Source organism: Sinocyclocheilus anshuiensis, unplaced genomic scaffold (genome assembly GCF_001515605.1).
Source record: "Sinocyclocheilus anshuiensis isolate Anshui unplaced genomic scaffold, SAMN03320099.WGS_v1.1 scaffold618, whole genome shotgun sequence".
NCBI lineage: Eukaryota > Metazoa > Chordata > Actinopteri > Cypriniformes > Cyprinidae > Sinocyclocheilus > Sinocyclocheilus anshuiensis.
The window spans coordinates 559,862-566,662 of record NW_015547657.1 but is presented as its reverse complement, the minus strand read 5'-3'; positions in this window follow the sequence as shown (position 1 = coordinate 566,662).

The following is a 6,801-nucleotide window of genomic DNA, read 5'->3' as shown; positions in this document are numbered from 1 at the left end:
CCCAGAGGGAGCTGGCCCTCAAAAAGTCCTAGGCCTTAGGCGTCAGGACGTTTACGACGAAGACTATCCAGCGAGAATGACGGTCCGCAGAACCGCCTTCCGCTAGAAGCCTTCGGCCTGGGAGCGCCACTCTGACTCTAGACTCTGCGGAGTACAAGAAGTGAGGCCCCCAGAATGAAGGGCCGGAACACAGTAGGTTGGGACTGCTCCGCCCAGCAGCTCCTGCTGACCGCCTCAACCTCCTCAGAGGAAGAGTGGTAAACTCGTGCTCTCCCTTGAGAAAATTTTTTTATTAAATGTTTATCCCAAGTGCCCCTGTATATCTAACTTCTCACAGTCAGATAAATACTTCATTTTATTCCTCACAATTAAATGCAGTCAAACAACCAGAGGAGTAAATACGGTCTGGTGAGTAAGATTCACATCAAAACCGAATTAAGTAATATAAGCGTTGCCTCGGCAGCGCACCAGCCGCTCAGTCACACAAACAATGTCAATCTCCTCAGAGAAAGATGGCCGCATCAGCAAGCTCTCACTCAGAGGGGGAAGAACCGCGGCGCGGGCTTCCAAGCCTCGAGAACGAGTTCTAGAACTAGGGAACACGGGTGGAGATAGGACGAGCCGTCTCCAACCCGTCCACCAGATCATGTGCGATGCCTGCGATCTCAGTCGCCGCCGTGCCTCAGCAGCAGCGGGACCACAATCGCAAGATCACAGGCACAGACACACTCCTCGGAGCGTGCCCGGCAAGAGCGGAGCGCTTAACAGCGGGAAAAGCACAATCCGCCCCCGAGAGCCGACTGCGCGAGCTCCGCTCCCCATTAATGCGACTCATTATAATATCAGGCATAATATGCTTGTGTAACTGATGCTTGTGCAACTGGCGAGCTCTTTGACGCTCTCCGTATCAATCTCCTTGGAGAAAGACAGACGGAGCGTCGCGCCCTCTCCCCGGGGGGGGAAGTACCGCAGTGCGGGCTTCCGAAACCCCAAGAGCGGGCGCCGGATCTGTTGGTTAAGGAAGTAGATAGGGACGCGCCCGTCTACATTCCCTCCACCGGATCCATATGCGACCAGCACCACGAGAAACGCTAGTGAAGGCTCTCTTCTCAAAGAGAGCCCTCTGAGAGCGAAGCAAGGCAGTAACAAACGCTACCAAAACGGGCCGTCAGCTCCTTTTTTTTCGAGAGCTGACTCTGCGTGCTTGCTCCCAAGCAGACAACAAACAAACTGTGTGTTTCCCCACCCGTAAAGTAACGCGGGCAGGGAGGAACACACAGACTGAACGCTGCCTGCCCTCTCCTTAGGTGTCTGGTTTTGTCTTGAGATTTCGCTGGTCGCTACGTCACCCCGCCCGTGACGTCTCGCCCATCCATTGGACTGATTACATATGTGATTCAGAGCGTGGTCACGCTGGAGGCGAACCGTAGCATTTCGACACAGCTCGAGTTCCTGAAGGGGAACTGCAGTTGTTAAGCCCCTTCTGAAAAAGAACAATCTTGATAACACCATATTGAGCAATTATAGACCAATATCAAATCTTCTTTTTATAGGCAAGATTATTGAAAAGGTAGTCTTTAATCAGCTGAACAAATGCCTAAACTCAAATGGATACCTGGACAATTTTCAATCTGGTTTCCGACCGCATCACAGCACAGAGACAGCGCTCATTAAGATAATAAATTATATTCGCTTAAATTCTGATTCTGGCAAAATATCAGTGCTGGTACTACTAGATCTCAGTGCTGCGTTTGACACTGTCGATTCATAACATACTTCTAGTGAGACTGGAAAACTGGGTCGGGCTTTCTGAGATGGTTCTCAATTGGTTCAGGTCATAGAAGGGAGAGGTTATTATGTGAGTATAGGAGAGCATAAGTCTAAGTGGACGTCCATGACATGCGGAGTCCCACAAGGCTCAATTCTTGCACCGCTCTTGTTTAGGCGTTATATGCTCCCACTAAGTCAAATGATGAGAAAGAACCAAGTTGCCTATCACAGCTATGCTGATGATAATTATTATTAGCGGAAGCTAACAATTATGGTTTATAAAGTTTTAAATATGGATATTTATCTTACACTTGTTTAGGCTTGTTTAGCCTGTATATGCTCCCACTAAGTCAAATAATGAGAAAGAACCAAATTGCCTATCACAGCTATGCTGATGATACCCTCAAAAACATTGCAAGAATTAGATGTTTTGTTTCCAGTCAAGACTTGGAGAAACTTGTTCATGCCTTTATCACCAGCAGGGTGGACTATTGTAATGGTCTCCTCACCGGCCTTCCCAAGAAGTCCATTGGACAGCTGCAGCTCATCCAGAATGCTGGTTGCCAGCCATGAAGGATTCTGACTAGAACCATAAAATCGGAGCATATCACACCATTCCTCAGGTCCTTACACTGGCTTCCAGTTATATTTAGGATTGATTTTAAAGTACTTTTACTCGTTTATAAATCACTAAATGGCCTTTGATCTAAATACACTGCAGATATGCTCACTGAATATAAACCTAACAGACCACTCAGATCATTAGGATCGAGTCAGTTAGAAATACCAAGGGTTCACACAAAACAAGGAGAGTCCGCTTTTAGCTATTATGCTGCCCACAGTTGGAACCAGCTTCCAGAAGAGATTAGATGTGCTAAAACATTAGCCACATTTAAATCTAGATGCAAAACTCTTCTGTTTAGCTGTGCATTTATTGAATGAGCACTGTGTGACATCCAGACTGATTGCGCTGTATTTTATGTATACTCATTTTCTATTTTAACTGTTTTAAATTAATTTTAAATCAATTTATAAATAATTTTCAATTTTTTTTAATTCCTTGTTTTATTGTTGTGATGATTTTTTTATGATTATTTTACTTTCTTTTATGTAAAGCACTTTGAATTACCATTGTGTATGAAATGTGCTACACAAATCAACTTGCCTTGCCTTGTCCCTTTCACGCTTTGCGCTTATACATGGACTGTACACAGAGCTTTAGTACTTCAGACCAGCTTTTTGTCTCCTTGGGGGAACAGCAGAAGGGAAAGGCTGTCTCCAAACAGCTCGCCCACTGGATAGTTGATGCTATAGTCCTGGCTTATCGAGCTCAGGACCAGCCATGACCCCTAGGGCTCACTCTACGAGGAGTGTTGCTTCCTCCTGGCCATTAGCGCATGGCACCTCAATAGCAGATATCTGTAGAGCTGTGGGCTGGGCGACACCTAGCACATGTGTGAGATTCTATAATCTCCGTGTAGAGCCTGTGTCCTCTCGAGTACACGCAACACCAGGACCAGCTCGGTGTCTTATCACGCTTACTATCACCCTCTACGGACAGGATATGTGTGCTTAGTGGCTTCACAGGTGAGTTCCCCTCATGAAGAACCCTGCTTGGAGTTTCTCCAGCACCCTTGGCAGTCAGGTGTGGTGGAGCGCCAGATGCCAGGCATGGCATTTGTGTGTTTGCCCAAGGTCAGCCCCTGTGCTAGGCTAGGTGACCATGTGTTGTGATTCCCACTTTGGGTGATCCCACATGTGTATTCTTCCATGGTACTGCTTCCCTCATGGTGAGCCTGTGTCTTTCCCTGGCAGAGCTGCTCTGCCATCTCTGCTCGGTAATGATTTCACCCAAGCTAGGCTGAGTCTACCACAGGGACATTCCATATGATGCACTGCCCTGATTGGCCAGTCCATATGCGTAATTTCCACATAATACCTCTTACATTCAGGATGTGGTCTCCATAGCATTCCCCTCCAGGGGTATGCTTTCCCAGTGTTTTCCAAATGTCTCACTGTTCAGAACAGCAGTGATGTACACTTCTCTGTCAAAGCCTGGTCCTGTCTTCCGCCCCATCAGGTGTGGGGGGATTTGTTGGCTTCCACAGAGCACTGGAAGGGGCAGCAATAGTGGCACTTTGGTAGGGATCCCAATTCGTTGGTTCATTCCGACATGACGTTTAACCCTCTAAGCGCCAAAGTCGCAAAATTGCGACAAGACGTCATACTTAATCAAATAGGCTGTAGATCCTAATATGGTGTAATATCTCATTTGTATTCCCTACCACTAGATGGCAGACATGTAGTACTTCGATTCTAGACCAAAATGACGTCATGTTCCTATTCAAAGTGTTCAAGCTAATAGCAGAGCAAGTGAGCTATCGTGTCATTGATGCGGAAGCAGTTCATTTCAGAGCGTCTGAGTAAATTGTGAGATTTGTGAGAGAAAATCGCCAAATGGCTAATAAAAAGTTGTACCGTGAGGATGTGTTGCAAATGTTATTCGCCGATTCTGACTCTGAAGGGGAATATTTGCCTTTTGGAAATTACGATCAGTTGTCTAATGATAGCGCTTCTCCCGGTACATCTTTGCAGCGCAATGGTGCCGCCGTGCAAGGCGCGAGTGTTCACGAAGCACAAACAAGTGTATGGGGAGGAGAAATATACAACACCCCAGCAAAGACGATATCTAATTGGTCAAAGCACCATTTGGGATGTGTCCAAAAGCCCAGTTTAAATACTCAGGACACCATCAAATCAGCCCTTTTTAGCTTTACGCTTTTTTAGTCATGTCTCTCTCTCCTCTCTTTTTTGCCTTTTTCTAGCCGTGCTTTCAGTCATCAACTTTTGCGCTCTTTGAGCGTGCTCTGGCTTACACGCCAGCTCCTCCAAAACCATGAGGAGAAACGCCACCTAGTCTCGTCAAACTTTACTTCTATTTCTTTACTTTAGTTTCTTTTATTTTCCGTTGAGAGTTTCGTATTCTGAGTTAAGTTTTGCCTAACGCCGTGTCTCCGAGTCCGACCTCGAGTGCCTTCTAAAACTTTAACCAGACCACAGCTCTGTGTCGTCAGCCAACGCCCAACCACTGGCTTCCCAAGGCTGAACTTCCAGCCAATCAGCGACCGTGGGAAACCCCCTGTTCTGCAAGGACGACAACAAAGGGAACCCCCGTACACAGGCAACGCAAGTACCTCCAGATTCTAGCTGAACTGGTGCATTTAATATAAAGTTTAACCTCATTGAGGAACTCAATGCGAGGGTTAATTAAGTGATTGATGGTTGTTCATGTCTATGCATTTTCACATATTGCTGTAAACTTGGGATTTCACATTTTCATTTCCTTAAACTCATTCTTTCCTTACTTTCTTGCTTTCTGCAACTTGTGTGAATGTGTGAATGCGTGTGTTCATGTGTCAGATTAGTTTACATGTCTTCGATTTATCCAATAAAGCCTTATTTATATTGAAAAGAGAAGTATCTTGTGTTTTGTGCTTACAAGTTAATGTCTTAAACTGCCGATCTTGTTACTGTGCTAATTAATAGTGTTTTCACTATATTTTGGATATTAATATCCATTGCAGAGTTGATGTTATACGGCCCGTTCAATGAATCGCTGAATTGAGGTAGAGGCAACAGGGGTTGGAGAAATAGGGCTGGAAGTAGCACTAGCTGCCCCAAAGAAGTGGGAGTGGCTGCGGTAGACGTGGCCGTGCTGTGCGTGGGAGAGCCGGGAGACGTGGTAGAGGCAGCAGGGGTGATCTGGCTCTAAATAGGGCTGGAAATAGCTATGACAATGGTGGCTGGGTTTTTTTGAGAAATGAAGAAGTGTATCAGGCCTGGATCAAACACTTTGATGAGCCTGTTGGTTATCTACAAATTCCCTTTAAAATCTTAAATGATTCCCTTTGAGCTAAATTGTGTAAATTGTGCGTCTACATTCCATCTCCATTATCACAAAAGTCCTAGAACTATGCGGTGCGAAAGCGCCTATAGTTGCTATTGGCAAAATATATTTCCACAATAAAAGTTAGAAGCAAATTGAGAAAGCATGTAAGCAGACTGTGTATGAGAAATTGAAGTGAATAGATTCATTTCTTATAAATGACTTTATAAGAAGCCCAAAAATAACATTTTTAATATTCACTATTTTAAATTATAAAATTCAAAATCAAATTGTATAATATTAGTTCCCTTTCATGGGAACTTCGAACTGCGTCCTCTAGGGGTCGCTATGGGGAAGAAGACGTATTGACAATTCCAAGGAGATTGTCAATTTTGGGGCAAGTAATCAAGATTAATGGTCAGAGATGCACAGCATGACCATCACAGGTAAACCAGTGACGATCACGAAAACTCGGACCATGTGCCTGATGAGATGACATGTTGATTTATGTATGGGGAGGAGAAATATACAACAGTTGAAGCGTGCATTTCTGTGGTAAGAGCGATCTATTCATATCAATATGGCGAGCACTAGCAAAGCATTTAAGAGGATGTGTGCATCCGTGTTGTCGTTGTCAAACATCCGATAAACACATGATCTATGCGTTATTTGTACGGGCGAAGAGCACGCACGCGATGTCTCCGAGGGGGCAATCGGCATGCACTGCGAGCGTTTTTCCAATGAAAAAGCTCTGCTCTCGTTTGTCTCTCTTTTCGAGGAAAGAGGGGCAGCCATCTGCTTCCCGTGATTCAGGACCCGCCGCTGCTGAGGCACGGAGGAGAATGCGCTCATTGGGATTGCAGGTGGATCTGGCCGATGAGTTTGAAGAGAGGGTTTTCCCTCTTGCGATCGTCGGCTGTGGACGAGAGTGAGCCGCTGGAGGATGATGTTATTTCATTAACATTGTCTGATCCAGGGGCCAGTGCTCTGCTGGTTTCGGTCCAGCAAAAGCAGGAAATATCTGAGAAGGGCAAAGAAGCTGAGGCTGAGCCTTCCCAATCCTCCTGCCCTGCGTATGATGAGCTTTTGAAAGTTATGGATCGCGCCACGGCGAGGCTTTACTTGCCGTGAAGCGGGTGAAGAAA